At 47.3% G+C, this 23948-nt stretch overlaps 3 pseudogenes; 2 read left to right on the forward strand and 1 right to left on the reverse strand.

Annotated features, from left to right (window-relative positions):
- Positions 1-1971: 1971 nt before the first annotated feature.
- On the forward strand, positions 1972-8333 carry LOC147092575 (beta-1,3-galactosyl-O-glycosyl-glycoprotein beta-1,6-N-acetylglucosaminyltransferase 3-like; annotated as a pseudogene).
- Positions 8334-12719: 4386 nt separating this feature from the next.
- LOC147092576 (uncharacterized) lies at positions 12720-13768 on the reverse strand (annotated as a pseudogene).
- Positions 13769-16030: 2262 nt separating this feature from the next.
- Positions 16031-23547, forward strand: LOC147092577 (uncharacterized; annotated as a pseudogene).
- Positions 23548-23948: the final 401 nt, after the last annotated feature.

Raw genomic sequence — 23948 nt, forward strand, 5'->3', positions numbered from 1 at the left:
CTTTATATTTCCCCGCTAAAGACTATTTCCAGGCGTCTGATCTGTTCCACAGTGCCGGGGATGCAACTGTTCTGTGAGTGTGAGCAAAGATTGTGACTGAGGTCAGTTCATTTTACACCAGGGATTTCAGGGTTAAAAGCACACCTTTTATTCCCCGGTATCCCGGCAGACACATTTTAAAGTGATTGCTGGACAGAAAGCATGAACGCGAACTTATGGGATTTACCTTATCCTAGATAATTGGTGTCTCCGCCCTATTTTAGAATTCACAGTCCAAACAGACCCTTCTAACTCGTTGTCATTTTTTGTGTAATGCACTCACTAAACCGTTTGGTATCCAATGTATTTAACGAACCAAAGATGGGACTAGAAGTTCAGACAGAACAAAAAGTTCAGCTCAGTAAAGGGTAAACTAGCGAGAGACATCAAAACAGACTGTAAAAACCTCTATGGGATTGTAAAAATGGAAAGATTAGCAAAAGTAAATTTGGGTCCCATACATGCTGAGATAGGAGACATTATCAGCTGCACTGTTGGGGGACAGTACTGAGGGAGAGCTGTGCTGTCGGGTGCATTACTGTGGGAGAGCTGTAATGTTGGGGGCAGTGCAGAGGTAAAGTACTGCGAGCGATCTGTACTGTCAGGGCAGTACTGAGGGATAGTGGCACTGTCGGGGGCAGTATGGAGGGAGAGCTGCACTGGCTGGCAATACTGAGGGATACTGTCCTTTTGTGGCATTACTGAGGGAGAGCTCTATTGTCGGGGCAGCACTGAGGGAGAGCCGTGCTGTCCGGGCAGTACTGAGGTTAAGCTGCACTTTCGAAGGCCCAGTACTGAGGGAGATCTGCACTGTCGGTGGCCCAGTACTGAGGAAGACCTGCACTGTGCTGGCCCAGTACTGAAGGAGCTCTAGGCTACCGTATGGTTAATATTCAGTGCTGCTGCGCTTGATGCATTACAATACTGTCCGCATCATAAAAGTAATGATTGGTTTTGGGACATACTAAATCGCAAAAGTCGCTATATAAATGCAAGTCTTTCTCTGTTTTCGCTCCCATGTTTAGTGCTCTGCTCTCTTGTACTCAACCTGTTTTCGCTTTGATCATCCTTACCTGTTCGGATTTTGAATCTTTTAAAAGATCCGCCTGGAGCCTGCTCCTGCCTTCTGGAAAGAAACTCTGATGGAAATGCGGAAGTTACGAGAAAGGAAATAATAAATGTGGAGTCTGTGCACTCAGTGACACAAGGTATACGAAGGAGAAACCTACATTTTACATTATATTTCTGGGACAAGGAACTGAGGCACTGAGCGAGACCAAATCACAAAGAGCGGAGAGAGTGAGAGTGCGGGAAGGTGTGAAGTCTGACCGAGATCAGAGACTCTCCAGATGTGGGGACAAGACACCAGGAGCAGGTGAGACCTTTTGAACAGGGCGGCCGGCTGAACCCCAATGAATGCACACTTGCTGTTTTCAGCCCCGAGCTTCAGATTTCAATTAATTGAAGCCTGAAAGTTCAGCGCGCAATTTATTCAAATCCCTGAAGCAGAGAGTCACTTTTTCGAGCTCACAATTCCTCTAGTTTTAAATATGCATAGGAATTATATCCAGAACTTGGATCAGATGATGAGGTTTAAAACCCCCCTGACCATGAGGAGTTTGGAATTAAATCCAGAACTTGGATCAGATGGTGAGGTTTAAAACCACCCTGGCCATTAGGAGGTTGGCATTATATCCAGAACTTCGGTCAGATGATGAAGATTAAAAACCACCCAGGCCATGAGGAGCTTGGAATTATATCCAGAACTTGGATCAGATGATGACGTTTAAAACCCCCCTGGCCATGAGGAGGATGGAACTATATCCAGAACTTGGATCAGATGATGAGGTTTAAAAAAGCCCTGGCCATGAGGAGCTTGGAATTATATCTGGAAACTTGGATCAGATGATGAGGTTTAAAAAAAACCTGGCCATGAGGAGCTTGGCTCGGTGTCCATACAGGCAGCTGATACTGAGCTCAATCCTGTGCAGTCTCTCTGTAACATTCGTTTGTCGATATTTGTGCAAGAGAGAAATTCCATTCGTATAATACGAGACAACAGTTAAACTAAAACCAGTTTATAATGTGCGATATGAATCCCTAGATCTGTCAAATTGTTGGAAGATAATTAGTGCTGACCTGGAAGCCGTTCAAAAGGTTCTTTTAAACTCGATCGCAATCGCAAACAAATATAAGGCCTTCACTGAAAGCGATTACTTAACAATGACCCGAGACTGCGATTCATTTGTTAAAATCCGCAAATACATCACATTCCCCTTAATTCCTGAGGAACGTGAGTTCCCTCTGGCCTATTCTATGGTGGTCAATGAAAATATCGACATGTTTGAGAGGCTCCTGAGAAGCATTTACGCTCCTCAGAATGTTTACTGTGTCCACGTGGAGAGGAAGACACCAAAGCCGTTTCACTTGGCAGTCCAGGCCATTGCTTGGGTTAGGGTTAGGGTTATGGTTAGTGTTTCACTGATCTCTTTGTAGTCGGAAAATCGGAGACAGTGATATACGCCTCATGGTCCAGAGTTCAGGCTGATCTGAACTGCATGGAAAAGCTGCTGCGGAGCTCTGTAATGTGGAGATACCTCATCAATATTTGTGGAAAAGGCTATCCAATAAAAAGCAACCGGGAGATAGTCAACAGTCTCCTGGCCATTAACAGCTCAAATTTTATGATCTCAATACCTCCACCGGAATACAAACAGGTACATGGACCAGTTTCATGTCGGGTGTCCATCCATTCATCCTGGGTTTACATCTATCCGTCTATCCATCCATCCATCCATCTGCCCATCCATCCATCCATCCATCTATCCGTCCATTCATCCTGGTTTGTCATCCTTCCATCCATCCATCCATCCATCCATCCATCCATCCATCCATCCATCCATCCATCCATCCATCTATCCATCCATTCATCCTGGTTTTTCATCCATCCATCCATCCATCCATTCGCCCATCAATCCAGCCGCCCATCCATCCATCCATCCATCCATCCATCTCTCCCTCCTCCCTCCCTCACCCCCTCTGTCACACTCGCTCAATCACTCACTGCATCCAGTTTTCCTTCCATCCAGTTTACTCGCACTAGTATAGTTATCAATCCCTGATCAATGTCGCCTAAGCTTGTAGATCAGTAGCTTTCTCCCCAATACATTGACTTTGTTCAACACAGATCATATTGACCACGTGGACTGCACCACCCAGGAGGTAGCGGTTGCATTAAATATAATAATAAGTAACTGAATAGACATTTGAAGAATTGAAACTTGCTCATCATCAGACTGTAGAGCCACTACACATAAGGTGAAGCACAAGGTTTGTGAACCTGTCCAAAAACGACAACGGCAAACCCAGCCCTGTCGACCCTGCAAAGTCCTCCTTACCAACATCTGGTGGCTTGTACCAAAATTGGGAGAGCTGTCCCACAGACTAGTCTAGCAACAGCCTGACATAGTCATAATTACCGAATCATACCTTACAACCAATGTCCCAGACACCACCTTCACCATCCCTGTTATCTCCTGTCCCACTGGAAGGACTCACCCGCCAGAGGTGGTGGCACCGTGCTATACAGTTGGGAGGGAGTAGACCTGGGAGTCCTCAACATTGACGCAGAACCCCATGAGGTCTCATGGCATCAAGTCAAACATGGGCAAGGAAACCTCCTGCTAATTATTACCTACCGCCCTCCCTCAGCTGATGAATCAGTACTCCTTCATGTTGAACACCAATTGGAAGAAGCACTGAGAGTAGCAAAGGCACAGAATGTCCTCTGGGTGCGGGACTTCAATGTCCATCACCAAGAGTGGCTCGGTAGCGCGACAACTGACTGAGCTGGCCGAGTCCTAAAGGACATAGCTGCCAGATTGGGTCTGCAACATGTGGTGAGGGAACCAACAAGAGGGAAAAATCTACTTGATCTCGTTCTCACCAATCTACCTGTTGCAGATGCATTTGTCCATGACAGCATTGGTGGAAGTGAGCACCTCACAGTCCTTGTGGAGATGAAGTCCCGTCTTCATGTTGAGGATATACTCCACCGTGTTGTGTGGCACTACCACCGTGCTAAATGGGACAGATTTCAAACAGATCTGGCAACTCAAAACTGGACATCCATGAGATGCTGTGGGGAAGCAACACAATCTGTAACCTCATGGCCCGGCATATCCCTCACTCTACCATTACCATCAAGCGGGGAGATCAACCCTGGTTTAACGAAGAGTGCAAGAGTGCATGCTGGGAACAGCACCAGGCATACCGAAAAATGAGGTGTCAACCTGGTGTGGCTACAACACAGGAGTACTTGCATGCCAAACAACAGAAGCAACATGCGATAGAGTGAGCTAAGCGATCTCACAACCATCGGATCAAATCAAAGCTCTGCAGTCCTGCCACATCCAGTCGTGAGTGGTGGTGGACAATTAAACAGTTAACAGGAGCAGGAGGCTCCAAAAATATCCCCATCCTCAAGGACGGTGGAGCCCAGCACGTGTGTGCAAAAGACAAGGCTGAATCATTTGCAAATATCTTCAGCCAGAAGTGCCGAGTGGATGATCCACCTTGGCCTCCTCCTGCGGTCCCCAGCATCACAGATGCCAGTCTTCAGCCAATTCAATTCACTCCACGTGATGTCAAGAAACGGCTGAAGACTCTGGATACTGCAAAGGCCATGGGTCCTGACAACATTCCGGCAATAGTATTGAAGCCTTGTGCTCCAGAACTAGCTGCGCCCCTATCCAAGCTGTTCCAGTACAGCTACAACACTGGCATCTACCCGGCAATGTGGAAAATTGCCCAAGCATGTCCTGTCTACAAAAAGCAGGACTAATCCGACCCAGCGATTTACCATCCCATCAGTCTACGCTCAATCATCAGCAAAGCTTTGGAAGGTGTCATCGACAGTGCCATCAAGCGGCACGTACTCAGCAATAACCTGCTGACTGACGCCCAGTTTGCGTTCCGCCAGGGCCACTCAGCTCCTGACCTCATTACAGCCTTGGTCCAAACATGGAGAAAAGAGCTGAACTCAAGAGCGGAGGTGAGAGTGACTGCCCTTGACATCAAGGCAGCATTTGATCGAGTGTGGCATCAAGGAGCCCTAGCAAAACTGAAGTCAATGGGAATCAAGGGGAATACTCTTCATTCGTTGTAATCATACCTAGCACAAAGGAAGTTGTCTGTGGTTGTTGGAGGTCATTCATCCCAATCACATGACATCACTGCAGGAGTTCCTCAGGGCAGTGTCCTAGGCCCAACCATCTTCAGCTGTTTCATCAATGACCTTCCCTCCATCATAAGGTCAGAAGTGGGGATGTTCGCTGATGATTGCACACAGTTCAGCACCATTCGGGACCCGTCAGATACTGATGCAGTCCGTGTCCATATGCAGCAGGACCTGGACAACATTCAGACTTGGGCTGACAAGTGGCAAGTAACATTCGCACCACACAAGTGCCAGGCAATGACCAGCTCCAGCAAGCGACACTCTCACCATCTCCCCTTGACATTCAATTGCATTACCATCGCTGAATCCCCCACTATCAACATCCTGGGGGTTACCATTGATCAGAAACTGAACTGGACAAGCCATATAAACACTGTGGCTACAAGAGCAGGCCAGAGGCTGGGAATGCTGCAGCGAGTGTCTCACCTCCTGACTCCCCATAGCCTTTCCTCCATCTACAAGGCACAAGGCAGGAGTGTGATGGAATACTCTCCACTTGCCTGGATGAGTGCACTCCAACAACACTCAAGAAGCTCGACACCATTCAGGATAAAACAGTCCGCTTGAGTGGCACTCCATCCACCACATTCAACATTCATTCCCTCCACCACCGGCACACTGTGGCTGCAATGTTTACCATCTACAAGATGTACTGCAGCAACTCGCCAAAGCTCCTCCAACAGCACCTTCCAAATGCGCGATCTCTACCACTTAGAAGGACAAGGGCAGCTGACGCATGGGAACATCTCCACCTGCAAGTTCCCCTCCAAGACACATACCATCCTGACTTGGACCTGTATCGCCGTTCCTTCACTGTTGCTGGGCCAAAATCCTTGAACTCCCTTCCTAACAGCATATGGACTGCAGCGGTTCAAGAAGGCGGCTCACCACCATCTTCTCAAGGACAATTAGGGATTGGCACAAAATGCAGGCCTAGCCAGCCAGCGACGGCCAGATCCCATCAATGAATAAAAAAAATTAAAAAATTCAGCAGCTCGATTCTGTTCCACCATTCAATAGCATGACTAATCTGCACCTTAAATCCACTTACACAACTTTGCTCCACATCCTCTGACATAATTACCTAAAGAAACATCTCCCTATTAAAGTCTTCACAATTTATATTGTTCAGCATCCAACAGCCTTTTGACTAGGCGAGTTCCAGCTTTCCAATAACCTTTGTGTGAAATAATGCTTCTGAATCTCATTCCTAAATGGCCCAGATCTAATTCAAGGATGATGCCCTCTTGTTCTGCATTTCCTTATTAGAGGAAATAGTTTGTCTGTATCTACCCTATGGAATCCATGTATGACTTAAATATTTAGATAGGATCTACTCTCATCCGTTTAAACTCATGGAAATACAAACCAGGTATGTGCAACCTGTCCTCATAATTCAACTCTGCAAGCATTGGTACAATTCTGGTGAATATGCACTGTACCTGATATTCGCTGCCCAAAACGGAAAGTACTGCTCGAGATGGGGTCTGACCAAGGTTATGTAAAACGGAAGCATCGAGTCCTCATTTTGAATTCAATTTCGATTTGTTTTTTCCCAGATCCGAAGTGGATGGTGTCACAATCAATCACAATCAACTCTATCTGCTATAGATTTTCCCACTCTATGCAGTTTATGCCCCTTTGTAATTTCCTAATTCCATGTACTCAACGTACTTTACTTCCTAACTTAGTGTCATGCAAACTTGGATATGTAACTCTCTATTCCTTCATAGAAGCCACTAATATATATGGTTAAAAACTGAGGCAGTAATTCAGATACCTACAGAACACCACTTGGCAAAACAGCGAACATTTTGTTTATCCTTAATCTCTGTCTCCCATCTGTCAACCAATTACAAATCCATGTTACAAGATTAACTCCCATTCCATTCATTTTGTTTATTGTTAATAATCTCTTTTACAGAACTTTCTGAATGTCCATATAGAAATCTTCCATGGACACTTCACTGTCCAACACGCAAGTGGCCACATCAATAAAATCAGCTGGATTAGTCAGACATGACCTGTCCGTCGCCGATTCATGCTGCCTCTATTTGAGGAGCTGATACTTGTCTAAGTGTTCAGTCACTCTTCTCTGATAACTGATTGAACTAAATTTCCAACAACTAACGCTACACTGACCAGTCTGTATTTTCTTGCATTTTCCTTCCCTCCCATCTTCGATAATGGAGTAACATTTGCAATTTCCCAAACCAAAGGAACAGTCCCTAACTTTGGGGCTTTGGAAATGTATGTCGCATTGCTGCAATTTCCTCAGCTATTTATTTTAGTACTATGGGATGGAATCCATCAACTCCTGCTGATTTGTGTATCATAAATTACATTATGTTCTTCGTTACCGTTTTACTTCTATTACATCCACTATGTTCCTCCCCATCAGTTATTTTAGGTTGCTTTGTATGCCTGGTATTTTGCTGTCTTCATCCACTGTAAATCTGATGCAGAATACCCATTTAACAAGTCTGCTATTTCTCATTATGAATTATAATCCTGCTTGAATCTGTTTTTTAGAGCCCACTATCTATTTTACCACTCTTTTTCTCTTAATATATTCATAGAAATAATTTTCTGTTAGATTTGATATTCCGTTTTCCATTTTTTTCACCTCTTATTATATTTTTACATCCCTTTGTTGCTTTTAATAGCGCTCACAAAATGCTGAATTTTCACTCCTCACTCCATTTGTGAAACTGATTTTTTCAGCTTGATACTCTCTGTTGCCTCATTTTGTGGCCGTGGTAACTTAACCACATAAGTGGATATATGCCTTTGGGCATGTGCTGCCTGTTGTATCGTAGCAAATACGTATTTTAATAGTTGTATCTGTTTGTCTTCAGTTTTACCTATTAATGTGAAGTTAAGTTTCCTGTGGCCAATTAAATTCCAATTGATTAGAAGTTTGCCTTAATTAAATGTAGCCACTGATTAAATACACGGTCTTCTAACTCTCAAACTTAATTTTGTTTGCAGTCACGTTATGGATGCTATTTTCAAGAAGATCCCTTGCCGTCAAATTGACCTGTTCCTGCTTTGATACAAAGATATTTTATTCTTGGAAACTGTCCTGAATGCATTTGATTAAATTATTATTTTAGTTCTTGAGCTGTTCCATTTCTCTCAGTCTGCGTGAAAATTAAAATCTCCCTTTATAACCTCATTGCTTTGGCTAGATGCTCCCCTGATCTCCCTGCTTATACATCCTATGACATCACTATTATCAGGAGCTCTGCAGACAAGTCACACCAGAGTATTTCATGCTTTGCTATTCCTTAACTCTAAGAATAGTGCTTCCACTCCTTGATCATGTTTAACTGAAATTGATTCTTTCTGCTGCTGTAATTTTGTTTACGTTTCCTATTCTTTCTAAAGATCCTGTAAGCTGGAATGTTTTGCTCTCAATCAAGCCCAGTTTGTACACATATCTCAGTAATGGCTAACACATCATAGCTTTAAGCTGAATTTGTGCTTCTAAATTATAGCTTATGCTACGTGCATTCACATACAGAGTGAAACTGGCAAAAACATGAATCCGATTGTAAATTTATATGGGGATGTAAATGGAAGAGATTAGGGAATGTGACTGCGCATCGCTGACAGGCAGATACAGGAGACATTATCATGGGAAATAAGGAAATGGCAGAGACATGAAACAAATATTTTCCACCTGTCATCATGGAAGAAGACAAATACAACATTCCGGAAATAATGGCAAACCAGTGGTCCCATGAGAATGAGGATTTCAAAGAAATTAGTGTTTGTAATTAAATAGTAATTGAGATATTGATGGGCTTAAAAGCCGAATAAGTCCCTGGACCTGATGGCCTGCATCCTAGCGTTTTCAAAGTGGTGTCTGTAGATATAGTGGATGCATTGGTTGTGATCGTCCAAAATACCCTAGATTCAAAAATGGGCCCCACGGATTGGAATGTATCACAGGTAACCCGGCCATTCAAGAAAGCGTGGAGAGAGAAAACAGTGAGCTATAGGCCAGTTAGTTTGACATCAATAGTTGTGAAATTTCTAGAATCTATTATTAGGGGCGTGGCAACTTATAAAATCATAATATGATTAGGCAGACTCAACATGGATAAATTTGAAGGGAAAAACTTGTTTGACGAATCTAATAGTGTTTTTGAGGTTGCAACTAACAGGTTAGATAAAGGGGAACCAATGGTTGTATTTTATTTGGCTTTTAAGAAAGAAGTCGATAAGATGCCACATAAAAGGTTATTACTGTAGATTTGCTCTTGTGGTTTGGCGGTAATACGTTAGTGTAGGAATCTTCGGAGTCCTATCTAAATCACTGAGGCCGAGTCCGTTCAGTAAATAAACCGAATTTAATTAAACTGATGAAAAAAACAAAATATGCAGGAGAAATCACAAACCGGTGTGTACAGTATCTAGTTCCACAAGGACTCAACTTAGAACCGCCCACCTCTGACGTCATGACGTCGTCACGTTTCCCGCCACACGAGGCACCACGTGACCAACGTGATGCCGTCATCACGTTATTTCAGGGTTTTCACACAAAGCTTGCTTACTCTCAGCAAACGGACCTAGGTGCTGTAACATTGCTTTAAAGACAGTTATTCACTTGTTAAGTAGTTCCTTGGTGGTTTTACCACATGCGCCTCCCCATAAGTGTCTTTAATCATCAAAGTCAATCACAGAGGAGGTCGGACAATCCTGTTGGAATGACTCCGATATTCCCGGAGAGGAATGGATGGTGCAGTAGAGGAGCTGGGCTGTGGGGCAGATGGGCCAAGCGAAGCAGCCGCGGGCGGTTGCCCACGACGCGACGGTTGCGCTGCTTTGGCCGGCTGGTCGAGGTCCATGGAAATGTAGTCGGGCATCCCACCGACGTCCACCAGAAAACTCTTGGCGCCTGCCTTCAGCACCCGTAAGGGGCCCATATAGGGAGGCATGAGGGGGTGGCGGTGGGCATCGTGCCGGACTAAAAAGTATTTAGCCCTAATGAGCATTGGCAGGATATGCGATGCAGGCAGTCCATGCTGTGAAGTTGGAATTGGCCGGAAAGCATGCGCCGCGGCTCGGTGAGCCTCCAGTTGTGCAGTAGCAGTCCAGGGGCATGTCGGCGATGGGAGAAACTCGCCCGGGACCCTGAGCGGTTGGCCGTAGACCAGTTCGGCGGCCGACGCCTGCAGGTGTTCCTTAGATGCCGTGCGCAACCCGAGAATTATCCATGATAACTTGTCCATCCACACGGTCCCTTGCAGGGTAGCCCGCAGCGATGCCTTCAGAGAACGATGGAAGCGTTCGCATAACCCGTTGGCCTGCGGCTGATAAGCTGTGGTGTAATGGATCTTGGTGCCTAATTCTGAAGCCACGGCAGTCCACAAAGCAGAGGAGAACTGCGGCCCGCGGTCCGAGGAAATGTCCGATGGCACGCCGAAACGGGCAATCCAATATGAAAGGAAAGCCCGGGCAACGTCCGGGGAGGTGGTGGACATCAATGTAATGGCTTCCGGCCATCTGGTGGTATGGTCGACAATCGTTAGCAGATGCGTGAACCCTTGTGATGGTGGTAGTGGGCCCATGAGGTCATAATGAATATGATCGAAACGCCGCTCCGGTAACTCGAAAACGGCGACAGGGGCTTTAACGTGGGGCTGCACCTTCGCTCTCTGGCACACGACACAGGTGTTGGCCCAGTCATGCACAACTTTTAGCATTCCCCTCCAGTCAAACTTGGATGCTAACAAATTCTGTGAAGCCCGTACCCCCGGGTGGGCGAGGTTGTGCATGATAGCGAAGACTTTCCTGCGCCAGGATGATTGAACTAATGGGCGTGGGTCTCCCAGGGAGACATTGCAGAGCAAGGATGTGCCGTCGGAGTGGAAAAGTACGTCCACTGGCCGCAGGCCAGAAGGATCAGAACGGAAAATGTGTGTCTCTGGATCATCCGCTTGGTCGACCGCTATTAGTGAATATTCGAGGCCCAGTTGGACGGCCTGGACGGCCGCACACGAGAGGCAGTCAGCAACCACGTTGTCCTTGCCGGCCACATGCCGGATGTCGGAGGTAAACTCGGAGATGAAAGTGAGTTGCCACTGCTTTCGGGCTGACCACGGATCACTCGTCTTGGCCATGGCAAATGTCAGGGCTTTGTGATCGATGAAAGTGACAAATTGGCGCCCTCCAGTAAAAAACGAATGTGGCGAATGGCCAGGAACAACTCCAACAGCTCTCGGTCAAATGTGTTATCGATACGTTCATTACTACGTAACTGGTGGCTAAAAAACGCCAGCGGTTGCCATGCTCCATCGACCCATTGCTCTTGCATGGCGCCGATGGCATAGTCTGATGCATCGATCATGAGCGCGATTCTGGTGCCAGGCAGCAGGTGCGCTAACATCATCGCATTGGCGAGGGCTTCCTTCATGTCCCCAAAAGCATGGTTCATTACCGACGACCAGATTACCAGTTCTTTCCCCGGTTTGCCTCAGAGTGCCTCATAGAGCGGCCGCATGAGCTGGGTGGCCCGGGGGACAAAGCGGTGGTAGAAGTTTACCATGCCAAGGAATTCTTGGAGCGCCTTGACGGATTGCGCCACGGGAATGCAGCGACGGCTGCCACTTTCGCCCTGAGTGGCAGTGCCCCTTCCGCGGTGATGCGGTGGCCCAAAATTCGATCTGCATCAGTCCAAGTTTAAGAAGTCACACAACACCAGTTTATAGTCCAACAGCTTTATTTGAAATCAAAAGCTTTCGGCGGGCTGCTCCTTCGTCAGGTGAAGTGGAGAAATGCATAAAGGCACAGCTTATATAGTCAGAGAACCATTTCAGATGTTTACAGGTAATGTTTCCAACTGCCATTTATCACACCTTGGCAGAGAGATAATCACAGCAATCAAAGGTGTGAATGGTGTCCAAACAGGTGAGTCAGGAAAACATTTCATCAAAGAACAATGAGGTGGGGTCACAAGGGGTCAAATATTGCAGATGCTGAGGTCTGTATGAAAAACAAAAAAACAGACAAAAAACATTTTTTTTGCTGGAAATCACAGCAGGTCCGGCCGCATCTGTGTAGACGGAACAAGCCAATGTCGACTCGAGTCTGGATGACCCTGCATCAGGTGGGGTTACATGTAGCGTGACATGAACACAAGATCTCAGTTGAGGCCGTCCTCATGGGTGCGGAACTTGGCTATCAGTTTCTGCTCGACGATTTTGCGTTGTCGTGTGTCTCGAAGGCCGCCTTGGAGAATGCTTACCCGAAGATCGGAGGCTGAATGTCCTTGACTGCTGAAGTGTTCCCCGACTGGAAGGGAACAATCCTGCCTGGTGATTGTTGCACAGTGTCCGTCCATTTGTTGTCGTAGTGTCTGCATGGTCTCGTTGATGTACCATGCTCCAGGGCATCCTTTCCTGCAACGTATGAGGTAGACAACGTTGGCCGATCACATGAGTATGTACCATGTACCTGGTGGGTGGTGTCCTCACGTGTGATGATGGTATCTGTGTTGATAATCTGGCATGTCTTGCTGAGTTTGCTGTGGCAGGGTTGTGTGGTGTCGTGGTCGCAGTTCTCCTGAAAGCTGGGTAATTTGCTGTGAACGATGGTCTGTTTGAGGTTAGGCGGCTCTTTGAAAGCGAGTAGTGGAGGCGTGGGGATGGCCTTAGCGAGGTGTTCATCGTCATCAATGACATGTTGAAGGCTGCGAAGAACATGGCGTAGTTTCTCCGCTCTGGGGAAGTAGTGGATGACGAATGAAACTCTGTTGGTTGTGTCCCGTGTTTGTCTTCTGAGGAGGTCTATGCGATTTTTCACTGTGGCCCGTCGGAACTGTCGTTCGACGAGTCGAGCATCATATCCCGTTCTTACAAGGGCGTCTTTCTGTGCCTGTAGGTGTCCATCGCGTTCCTCCTCGTCTGAGCAGATCCTGTGTATTCGCAGGGCTTGTCCATAGGGGATGGCTGCTTTAACGTGGTTGGGGTGGAAGCTGGAGAAGTGAAGCATCGTGAGGTTGTCTGTGGGCTTGCGGTAGAGTGAAGTGCTGAGGTGTCCGTCTTTGATGGAGATTCGTGTGTCCAGGAATGAAACCGATTCTGAGGAGTAGTCCATGATGAGTTTGATGGTGGGATGGAACTTGTTGATGTTATCGTGTAGTCTTTTCAGTGATTCTTCGCCGTGGATCCATAGGACGAAAATGTCGTCGATGCATCTGGTGTACAGTGTTGGTTGGAGATCCTGTGCAGCGAAGAATTCTTGCTCGAACTTGTGCATGAAGATGTTTGCGTATTGGGGTGCGAATTTGGTCCCCATGGCTGTTCCGTGTGCTTGGGTAAAGAACTGGTTGTCGAAGGTGAAGACATTGTGGTCAAGGTTGAAGTGGATGAGTTGTAGGAAGGCGTCTGGAGTTTGGATATTGTTGGTGTTGAGCACTGAGGCTGTCGCAGCGATGCCATCATCGTGTGGGATACTGGTGTAGAGTGCCTAGACGTCCATCGTGGCGAGGAGTGTTCTTGGTTCAACTGGTCCGTGGGTGCTGAGTTTCTGTAAGAAGTCTGTAGTGTCGCGACAGAAGCTGGGGGTTCCCTGTACGATGGGTTTCAGGATGCCCTCGACATATCCAGAGAGGTTCTCACACAGGGTTCCGTTGCCAGATTCGATAGGACGTCCGGGTGTGTTGGCTTTGTGTATCTTTGGGAGGCAGTGGCAGTCTCCTACGCGGGGAGTACTTGGGATGAGAGCATGTAGGATGCTTTGAAGTTCTGGATCGAAGGTCTTGATCAGTCTGTTGTGTTGGCGGGTGTGTTCTTTGGTCGGATCTGTGGGTAAATGTCTGTATTGTTCCTGGTTGTCCAGTTGTCGGTATACTTCTCTGCAATAGTCTGTTCTATTCTGTATGACAATGGCGCCTCCTTTGTCTGCTGGTTTGATGACGATGTTGCGGTTGTTCTTGAGAGCGTGGATGGCATTGCGTTGTTCTCAGGTGACATTCTGGACTGTCGTGTGAGTGCGGCTGATGAATCTGGCATTGATGCATCTCCTGACAGCTTGAGCATACATGTCAAGCTTAGGGCAGCGACCCTCCGGAGGGGTCCAATTTGACTCTTTCTTCTTCGGTTGCTGCACTGTGGATCCCTCTGTCTGCTGTTCCGGTTCATTGATTGTCTCATTGGGTTCGCTGCTGACATCATGGAATTTGTGGAAGAATTCCCGGAGCCTCATTCACCTGATGAATTCCTCTGTGTCTGCTGCAAGACCGATGGGGTCCATTTTGGTGGTGAGGCAGAAATTGAGCCCTCGGCTGAGAACTTAAATTTCGTCTGGTTGAAGGGTGTGGTCGGACAGGTTGACGATGGATTTCCCTGTGGTTTCATCCGTGGTACAGGGGGAGGCTTGGTTGCTGCTGCTGGTGATGCCGTGTTTCTCAAGATTCCTGTTCTTGGTGTGCATGTAGGTAGCGTAGCTCCGTTGCCTTGTTTGTTTGGTGGTGTCTCGTAGCTGGTCTGCTGTGTCCTGAGCACAGTCTGAGAACATGGACTCCATCTCGGTTTCGAGGTTGCGGTGTCTGCTGTAGAGATGGTGTACGAGATGGTTGAGGAGTGTGCGAGAGGTACGATGGCAGAGTCTCTCAGCGTAGTCTATGTGGTAGGTCGACTTGAGTGGGTTCGTCATCTGTAGTCCTTTCGGGATCTTCTCTGCTTTCTTGCATCTCTGTAGAAACTTGATGTTTGTGTCGATATGCGCGATCTTCATGGAGATCCTCTCCATTTTGAGCCGGCAGTTTGTGGTGTCGATAGTAGCCATGGTGTGGAGATGCCGGATTTGGACTGGCGTGGACAAATGTAAGAAGTCACACAACACCAGGTTATAGTTCAACAGATTTATTTGAAATCACAAGCTTTCAGAGCACTGCTCCTTCATCAGGGGAAGTGGAGAAATGCATAAAGACACACCTTATATAGTCACAGAATCATGTCAGATGTTTACAGGTAATGTTTCCAACTGCCATTTATCACACATTGGCAGAGAGATAATCACAGCAGTCAAAGGTGAGAATGGTGTCCAAACAGGTCAGTCAGGAAAACATTACATCAAAGAACAATGAGGTGGGGTCACAAGGGGTCAAATATTGCAGATGCTGGGGTCTGTATGAAAAACCAAAAAACAGACAAAAAACATTTTTTTTGCTGGAAATCACAGCAGGCCCGGCCGCATCTGTGTAGAGAGAACAAGCCAATGTTGACTCGAGTCTGGATGACCCTGCATCAGGTGGGGTTTCATGTAGCGTGATATGAGCCCAAGATCTCGGTTGAGGTGATTTCAAATAAAACTGTTGGACTATAACCTGGTGCTGTGTGACTTCTTACATTTGTCCACCACAGTCCAACTCCGGCTCTCCACAGCATGGCTACTATCGACACCACAAACTGCCGGCTCAAAATGGAGAGGATCTCCAAGAAGATCGCGCATATCGACACAGACATCAAGTTTCTACAGAGATGCAAGAAAGCAGACAAGATCCCGAAAGGACTAAAGATCACGAAACCACTCAATCGACCTACAACACAGACTACACTGAGAGACTCTGCTGTCGTAACTTTCGGACACTCCTCAACCATCTCGTACACCAGCTCTATGCCGCAACCTCGAAACCGAGATGGAGTCCATGTTCTCAGCCTGTGCGCAGGACACAGCAGACCAGCTACGAGACACCGCCAAACAAACAAGGCAACAGAACTACACTACCTGCATCACACCAAGAACAGGATGCTTGAGAAACTCGGCATCACCAGCAGCAGCAAACAAGCCTCCCCCGGTACCACGGTTGAAACCACAGGGAAATCCATCGTCAACCTGTCCGACCACACCCTCCAACCAGACGAAATTCAAGTTCTCAACCGAGGGATCAATCTCTGCCGCACCACCAAAATGGATCCCATCGGTCTCGCGGCAGACAGAGAGGATTTCATCAGGAGAATGAGGCTCCAGGAATTCATCCACAAATCCCAAGATGTCAGCAGCGAACCCAATGAGACAATCAATGATCCGGACCAGTAGACAGAGGGATCCACAGTGCAGCAACTGAAGAAAAAAGAGTCAAATTGGACCCCTCCGGAGGGTCGCTGCCCTAAGCTTGACATGTATGCTCAAGCTGTCAGGAGAGGCATCAACGCCAGATTCATCAGCCACACTCACAAGACAGTCCAGAATGTCACCCGAGAACAACGCAATGCCTTCCATGCTCTCAAGACCAACCGCAACATCTTCATCAAACCAGTAGACAAAGGAGGCGCCACCGTCATACAGAACAGAACGGACTATTGCAAAGAACTATACCGACAACTGGACAACCAGGAACATTACAGACAGTTACCCGCAGATCCGACCAAAGAACAAACCCGCCAACTCAACAGACTGATCAAGACCTTCGATCCAGACCTTCAAAGCATCCTACGCGCTCTTATCCCACGTACTCCCCACGTGGGAGACTTCTACTGCCTCCCAAAGATACACAAAGCCAACACACCCGGACATCCTATCGAATCTGGCAACGGAACCCTGTGTGAGAACCTCTCTGGATATGTCGAGTGCATCCTGAAACCCATCGTACAGGGAACCCCCAGCTTCTGTCGCGACACTACAGACTTCTTACATAAACTCAGCACCCACGGACCAGTTGACCCAGGAACACTCCTCACCACGATGGACATCTCGGCACTCGACACCAGTATCCCCACGATGACGGCATCGCTGCGACAGCCTCACTACTCAACACCAACAACAGCCAATCTCCAGACGCCATCCTACAACTCATCCGCTTCATCCTTGACCACAATGTCTTCACCTTCGACAACCAGTTCTTTACCCAAACACACGGAACAGCCATGCGGACCAAATTCGCACCCCAATACGCAAACATCTTCATGCACAAGATCGAGCAAGAATTCTTCGCTGCACAGAATCTCCAACCAATGCTATACACCAGATACATCGATGACATTTTCTTCCTATGGACCCACGGCGAAGAATCACTGAAAAGACTACACGATAACATCAACAAGTTCCACCCCACCATCAAACTCACCATGGACTACTCCTCAGTTTCGGTTTCGTTCCTGGACACACGAATCTCCATCAAAGACGGACATCTCAGCACTTCACTCTACCGCAAGCCCATGGACAACCTCACGATGCTTCACTTCTCCAGCTTCCACCCCAACCACGTTAAAGAAGCCATCCCCTATGGACAAGCCCTGCGAATACACAGGATCTGCTCAGACGAGGAGGAACGCGATGGACACCTACAGATACTGAAAGGCGCCCTTGTAAGAACGGGAATGACGCTCTACTCATCAATCAACAGTTCCGACGGGCCACAGCGGATAATCGCATAGACCTCCTCAGAAGACAAACACGGGACACAACCAACAGAGTACCCTTCGTCATCCAGTACTTCCCCGGAGCAGAGAAACTACGCCATGTTCTTTGCAGCCTTCAACATGTCATTGATGACGACGAACACCTCGCTAAGGCCATCACCACGCCTCCACTACTCGCTTTCAAACAGCCGCCTAACCTCAAACAGACCATCGTTCGCAGCAAATTACCCAGCTTTCAGAAGAACAGCGACCACGACACCACACAAGCCTGCCACAGCAACCTCTGGAAGACAAGCCACATCATCAACACAGATACCATCATCAAACGTGAGGACACCACCCACCAGATACATGGTACATACTCATGTGATTCGGCCAACGTTGTCTACATCATACATTGCAGGAAAGGATGCCGCGGAGCATGGTACATCGGCGAGACCATGCAGACACTGCAACAACGGATGAACGGGCACCGCACAACAATCCCCAGGCAGGAGTGTTCCCTACCAGTCGGGGAACACTTCAGATGTCAAGGACATTCAACCTCCGATCTTCGGGTAAGCATTCTCCAAGGCGGCCTTCGAGACACACGACAACGCAAAATCGTCGAGCAGAAACTGATAGCCAAGTTCCGCACCCATGAGGACGGCCTCAACCGAGATCTTGGATTCATGTCACGCTACATGTAACCCTACCTGACGCAGGGTCATCCAGACTCGAGTCGACATTGGCTTGTTCTCTCTACACAGATGCGGCCGGACCTGTTGTGATTTCCTGCAAAAAAAATGTTTTTTTGTCTGTTTTTTTGTTTTTCATACAGACGCCAGCATCTGCAATATTTGACCCCTTGTGAACCCACCTCATTGTTCTTTGATGTAATGCTTTCCTGACTGACCTGTTTGGACACCATTCACACCTTTGATTGCTGTGACTATCTCTCTGCCAATGTGTGATAAATGGCAGTTGGAAACATTACCTGTAAACATCTGACATGATTCTCTGACTATATAAGCTGTGTCTTTATGCATTTCTCCACTTCACCTGATGAAGGAGCAGCGCTCCGAAAGCTTGTGATTTCAAATAAAGCTGTTGGACTATAACCTGGTGTTGTGTGACTTCTTACATTTGTCCACCCCAGTCCCCAGTCCAACCCCGGCATCTCCACACCATCAGTCCAAATTGGCATTTGTTTGGTTTGATGATGAGGCCATGCTCCTGGAGATGGCGGAAAAGGAAGCGCAGGTGACGTGGGTGCTCCTCCTCTGATGCGCTGGCGACGAAGATATCATTGAGCAATACAAAGAGGAATTTGAGATCCCAGCGCACCGAATCCATGAGGCGTTGGAATGCCTGCGCCGCATTTGAAAGTCCAAAAGGCATCCGTAAAAATTCAAAGAGGCTAAACGGGGTAATGACCGCCGTTTTCTGGACATCCTGAGGGTGGACGGGCACCTGGTGATACCCGCGGACGAGGAAGATCTTGGAGAACCACGACATGCCAGCCAAATGGGCGGAAAAGTCTTGAATATACGGTATCGGTTACTGGTCCAGAGTCGTGACCTCGTTAAGGCGCCGATAATCACCACAGGGCCACCACCCACTGCCGAGCTTTGGCACAATGTGTAGTGGAGATGACCATGGGCTATCGGAGCGGCGAACGATGCCCAACTGCTCCATAGTGGCGAACTCCGCCTTTGCGGCCTCGAGTTTACTGGACTCTAATTGCTGAGCCTGGGCGTAAACCGGGGGGCCGGTCGTCGTGATGTGGTGTTCAACACCGTGTTTGGCAGTCGCCGCAGAGAAAGTGGGTCGAGTGAGCTTCGGAAACGCCTTGAGCAGGCCGGCGAACTCGTCTGGCGGCGACTCGGTGGTGGCAACTGCGTGGGTCGCGCCGTAACCCCGAAAACAGGGGATGGGGGCTCGTGAGGCGGCATGGATCAGGCTGCAATGACAAACGTCGACCAGTAGGTCATGCACGCAGAATAAATCGGCACCGAGCATTGCCAGTGGTATCGTGGCAGTGATAAACTCCCAGTGGAAGAGTTGGCTGCCGAGACACAAACGGATACATCATTTCCCGTACATACGGAGGGTGCTGCCATTGGCGGCCTGTAGTGGAGGACCGCACTGCCCAGAATGGACATCGATGATCAAAGCGGGGAGCATGCAGCACTGAGCGCCCGTGTCACATAAGAACCGCCGGCCCGAAATGGAGTCGGTGATGTACAACAATTTCCCGGCATCACCAACTGTCATTGTGGAGGTGAAACCGACCTTGAGGCTGCCCTTCTGGTCTTGCAATCGATGTTGCTGCTTTCGCGGTGCCGATGGCACGAATTTATACGCTGGCCGGCAGCATCTGGCTTTCTGACCGAAACGGGCATGATAGTTGCAAAAGCCAGTCTGTGGAGGTGCCGAGGCAGGGTTCTTGGAGGCGGGGCGCATCGAGGTGGCACAATGCTGTTGTATCACCGCGTAAATGGGGTCGGCTTCGGCCGCGAGCGCCACACGTCCGTAGTTGTCCAACTGGCCAGGGCCGCTTGTATCTGTGCAGGAAGATGACTCAGAAACAGTTCGCGAAATATAATACACTGCAGTTCAGAACCGAGGAGGGTGAGCATGTGGCTCATCAACTCAGAAAGCTTAGCATCGCCTAACCCGGGGAGTGCAAGCAAACGACGTGCGCGTTCCGCCTTTGTGAGACCAAATACTTGAATGAGGCGCGCCTTGAGCATTTCATACTTGTTTTCCACGGGCGGGGTCTCCAGCAGGCTGATAATGCAGGAAGCGATCAAGCTGTCCAGTGCGGAGACCACATAAAGGTAACGGGTCCAATCCAGCTCTATGTATCACAGTTGGAACTGAGCCTCCGCTTGAATTCCCAAAATTGAGGGAGCTTCAAACTCGCTGCATTTACATCCATCTTGTTCTTGAGCTTGCCTCCGCAAAAATCGTCCACGAAGCTTCCGTGTCACCAATGTAGGAATCTGTGGATTCCTGTCTAAATCACTGAGGTCGAGTCAGTTCAGTAAATTAACCGAATTTAATTAAACTGAGGAACAAAAAAAAATATGCAGGAGAAATCACAAACAGGTCTGTACAGTAGCTAGTTCCACGAAGACTCAACTTAGAACCGCCCACCTCTGACGTCATGACGTCGTCACGTTTCCCGCCACTCGGGGCACCACGTGACCAACGCGATGACGCCATCGCGTTATTTCAGGGCTTTTACAGAAAGTTTGTTTACTCTCAGCAAACGGACCTCGGTGCTGTAAGATTGCTTTAAACACAGTTATTCACTTGTACAGGAGTTCCTTGGTGGTTTTACCACATTAGCATGGATTGAGGATTTGTAAAAGGACAGTAAGCAGATATTAGAAATCAATGGTTCATTATCGGGATGGCTGTCTGTAACTAATGTGGTACCAAAAGGATCAGTGCTTGGGCCTCAGATTTTTACAATCTATTTTAAGGACTTAGATGAGGGGACAGAATTTAATGTATCCAAGTTTGCTGACGTTACAACGTTAGGCTGGTGTGGTAAATCACTTTTGTCGTTCACTATCGTTACACTATAGTTATCACTGTTATATCGTTATCACTGTTCACACTGTTGTATCACTATACGAGGTCGCCTCTTGTCACGCTGTTATACCTGGGCTGAACACTGCTGACTCCGCCCATGGCTCCACCTACCTGCCCAGGTATAAAGGTGGTCGACTGGCTGGTATTCCTCCTTGTTGTATCCGATCACCCACGAGGGTGGGCTCTGTTATTTAGCCAATAAAAACCTATAGTTACTTTCTTAACTCGTCGCTTTTCATTGGATGAATTGATAGGTATATCAGCTGGGAAGTAGGTTGTGAGGATGAGGCACAGAGGCTGCAAAGGGATATAGAAATGTTAAATGAGTGGGCAAGACCATGGCAGATGAAATTTAACTTGGAGAAATATGAAGTTATCCACTTTGCTAGGAAAAATAGAAAAGCTGAATATTTTTAAATGGCGATAGATTGTGAAATGTTGGTGTTCAGAGAGTTTCGAGTGCCCTTGTAAACAAATCACTGAAAATTTACAAGCAGTTACAGTAAGCAATTATGAAAGCAAATTGTATATCAGCCTTTATTTCAAGCGGTTTGGAGTATTAGATTAGAGAAGTATTACTGCAATTATTTAGGGCCCTGGTGAGACCACACCTGGAGTACTGTGCACAGTTTTGGTATCCTTATCTAAAGAATGATATACTTAAGTTAGAGGGAGTGCAACGAAGGTATAATAGACTGAATCCTGGGATGTCCTATGAGGAGATATTGAGTAGACCAAGACATATATTCCCCAGTGTTAGAAGAATGAGAGGTGATCTCATTGAAACGTATGTAATTCTTAAAGGGCTTGACAGGGTAGATGCTGGGAGGATGTTTCCCCTGTCTGGGAAGTCTAGAATTAGGCATCACTGTCTCAGAATAGGTGATCACCCATATAGAAATGAGAGCAGGAGACATTTCTTCACTCAAAGTGTGGTGAACCTTTGCAATTTTTCACACCAGAGGGCTGTGAATGTTCAGTTGTTGAGCGTATTGAAGACAGCGATCGATAGATTTTTGGATACTATTGAATCATGGTATATGTTGATCGGGCGGGAAGTTGGAGCTGAGGTAGAAGATCAGTCATGACATTACTGAATGGCGGAGCAGGCTCCAAGGGCCGATGGGTCTACCACTGCTACTATTGCTTATGTTCTTAATTGTGTCTCCCAGTGCATGTACCACCAGTACTGCAAAACTGATCATTAATTCTGTCCAAGCAGTACCTTTACCACCATTGCTGCAAAACTGGTCAGTACTTGTGTTCCAGCAGTAGGTGTTCCACCAGTGCTGTAAATGTAAAGTCCTCGCCATTAGTGCAGTAGTTGCGTCACCGTCAGTGCAAGAAGAGTGGGGCCTCGAACAGGAATAGGATCAGCTAAAGCAGTGAAAGAGCATTGTCACCTCTGGCATAACTGTAGGCACAAAATTACCAGAGGCGCAGGGTCACAACTCGTTTATGTGGAGGGGTACTGCTAGTGTATTGGAAGCAATATCACCACTGATGAAAGTTTATGGAACCATCAGTCCCGGGCGATCACATTCACCATTATTTTAAGTGGCGGACGTTCACCTCTCTTGTAAATTGACCCTTAGTGTTAGGGGATTAAATACGTGGGGTTACGGGGATAGGGTGGGATATGTGTCGGTGCAGGCTCGATGGGCCGAAATGGCCTCTATCTGCACTGTAGATTCTGTGATTCTGTGATTCTGTAAATGTAGATTGCCACCTGCACTGAAGGTTCCCATTCTCCACTAGTGTAAGTGTAGTGGTTCCACTAGTACAGGAGTAGCACGGTCACCTCTAATCTAAGTGTTGGTGCACTACAACTACAGGAGGAACACCGTTACTTTTAGTGCTGCAGGATTGAGGTCATCACCAACAATGGAATTTTGGTTCACCACCTGTTCTGGATGAGTTGGAGCACTAGGATTGAGTCAAGCGCAGTGTCAGGGTGTGAAGTGCAAGAGGAGCTGCCTTCACTACTCCAGTGGGAAGAGGGTTAGCACCAGTACTGCGAGATTACATTTTTTACTTGCAAATAATGTTTTTTTGAACATTTCCAATAACAAATTCAAACATTTCTCTTAATGTGACGTATCAGACAATAAAAACAACTTGCCTTAGTCTATTTATTACGTGACTGTAACAAATGCTAATTATGACTTAACCTGATTGACTCCCTGTAGGATTGATGTGTGGATAAATATAGGTTCCCTTCCATTGCCTCAGCCATACGCCAGTCAGTCTTTAGCTTTGATAGAATTCATCAATTCTCACAGAAAATGGGGCGACCAACTATTCTGCTGATCAAAGATTTTTACTACCCGATTCTTGCAGCAATCGTTATTCCCAGTGTTAATCGGTGTTCATTGTGTCCTTCTTATTATTAGCTGTTGGATAAGTAACGCATTCTCCGATGTCAGCATTACATAGTCAGTAGTGACTGGACCTACTAGTGAACAGCCTGTCCACATTTCCGTGTTCCCCAAAATATGATCAGGTCAACGATGTTACAATGCTCTTTGAAGCTCCAATACAATATTTTTTAGAGGATTTCCGGACAGTCTTGTCACCCCGTGCAGAGTGAGCACTGCAGCAGCTCATTAAAATGTGTGTGCGGGTTTCCCAGGTAATGGCTCCAGTACTAATCCTGTTCTCACACTGCTCCGTGTCGATGATCATACTGAATCGAGTAAAATGCTCTCCCC

Source organism: Somniosus microcephalus, unplaced genomic scaffold (genome assembly GCF_052327205.1).
Source record: "Somniosus microcephalus isolate GS21.2 unplaced genomic scaffold, FLI_Smic_1.0 unresolved_chr2, whole genome shotgun sequence".
Classification (NCBI taxonomy): domain Eukaryota; kingdom Metazoa; phylum Chordata; class Chondrichthyes; order Squaliformes; family Somniosidae; genus Somniosus; species Somniosus microcephalus.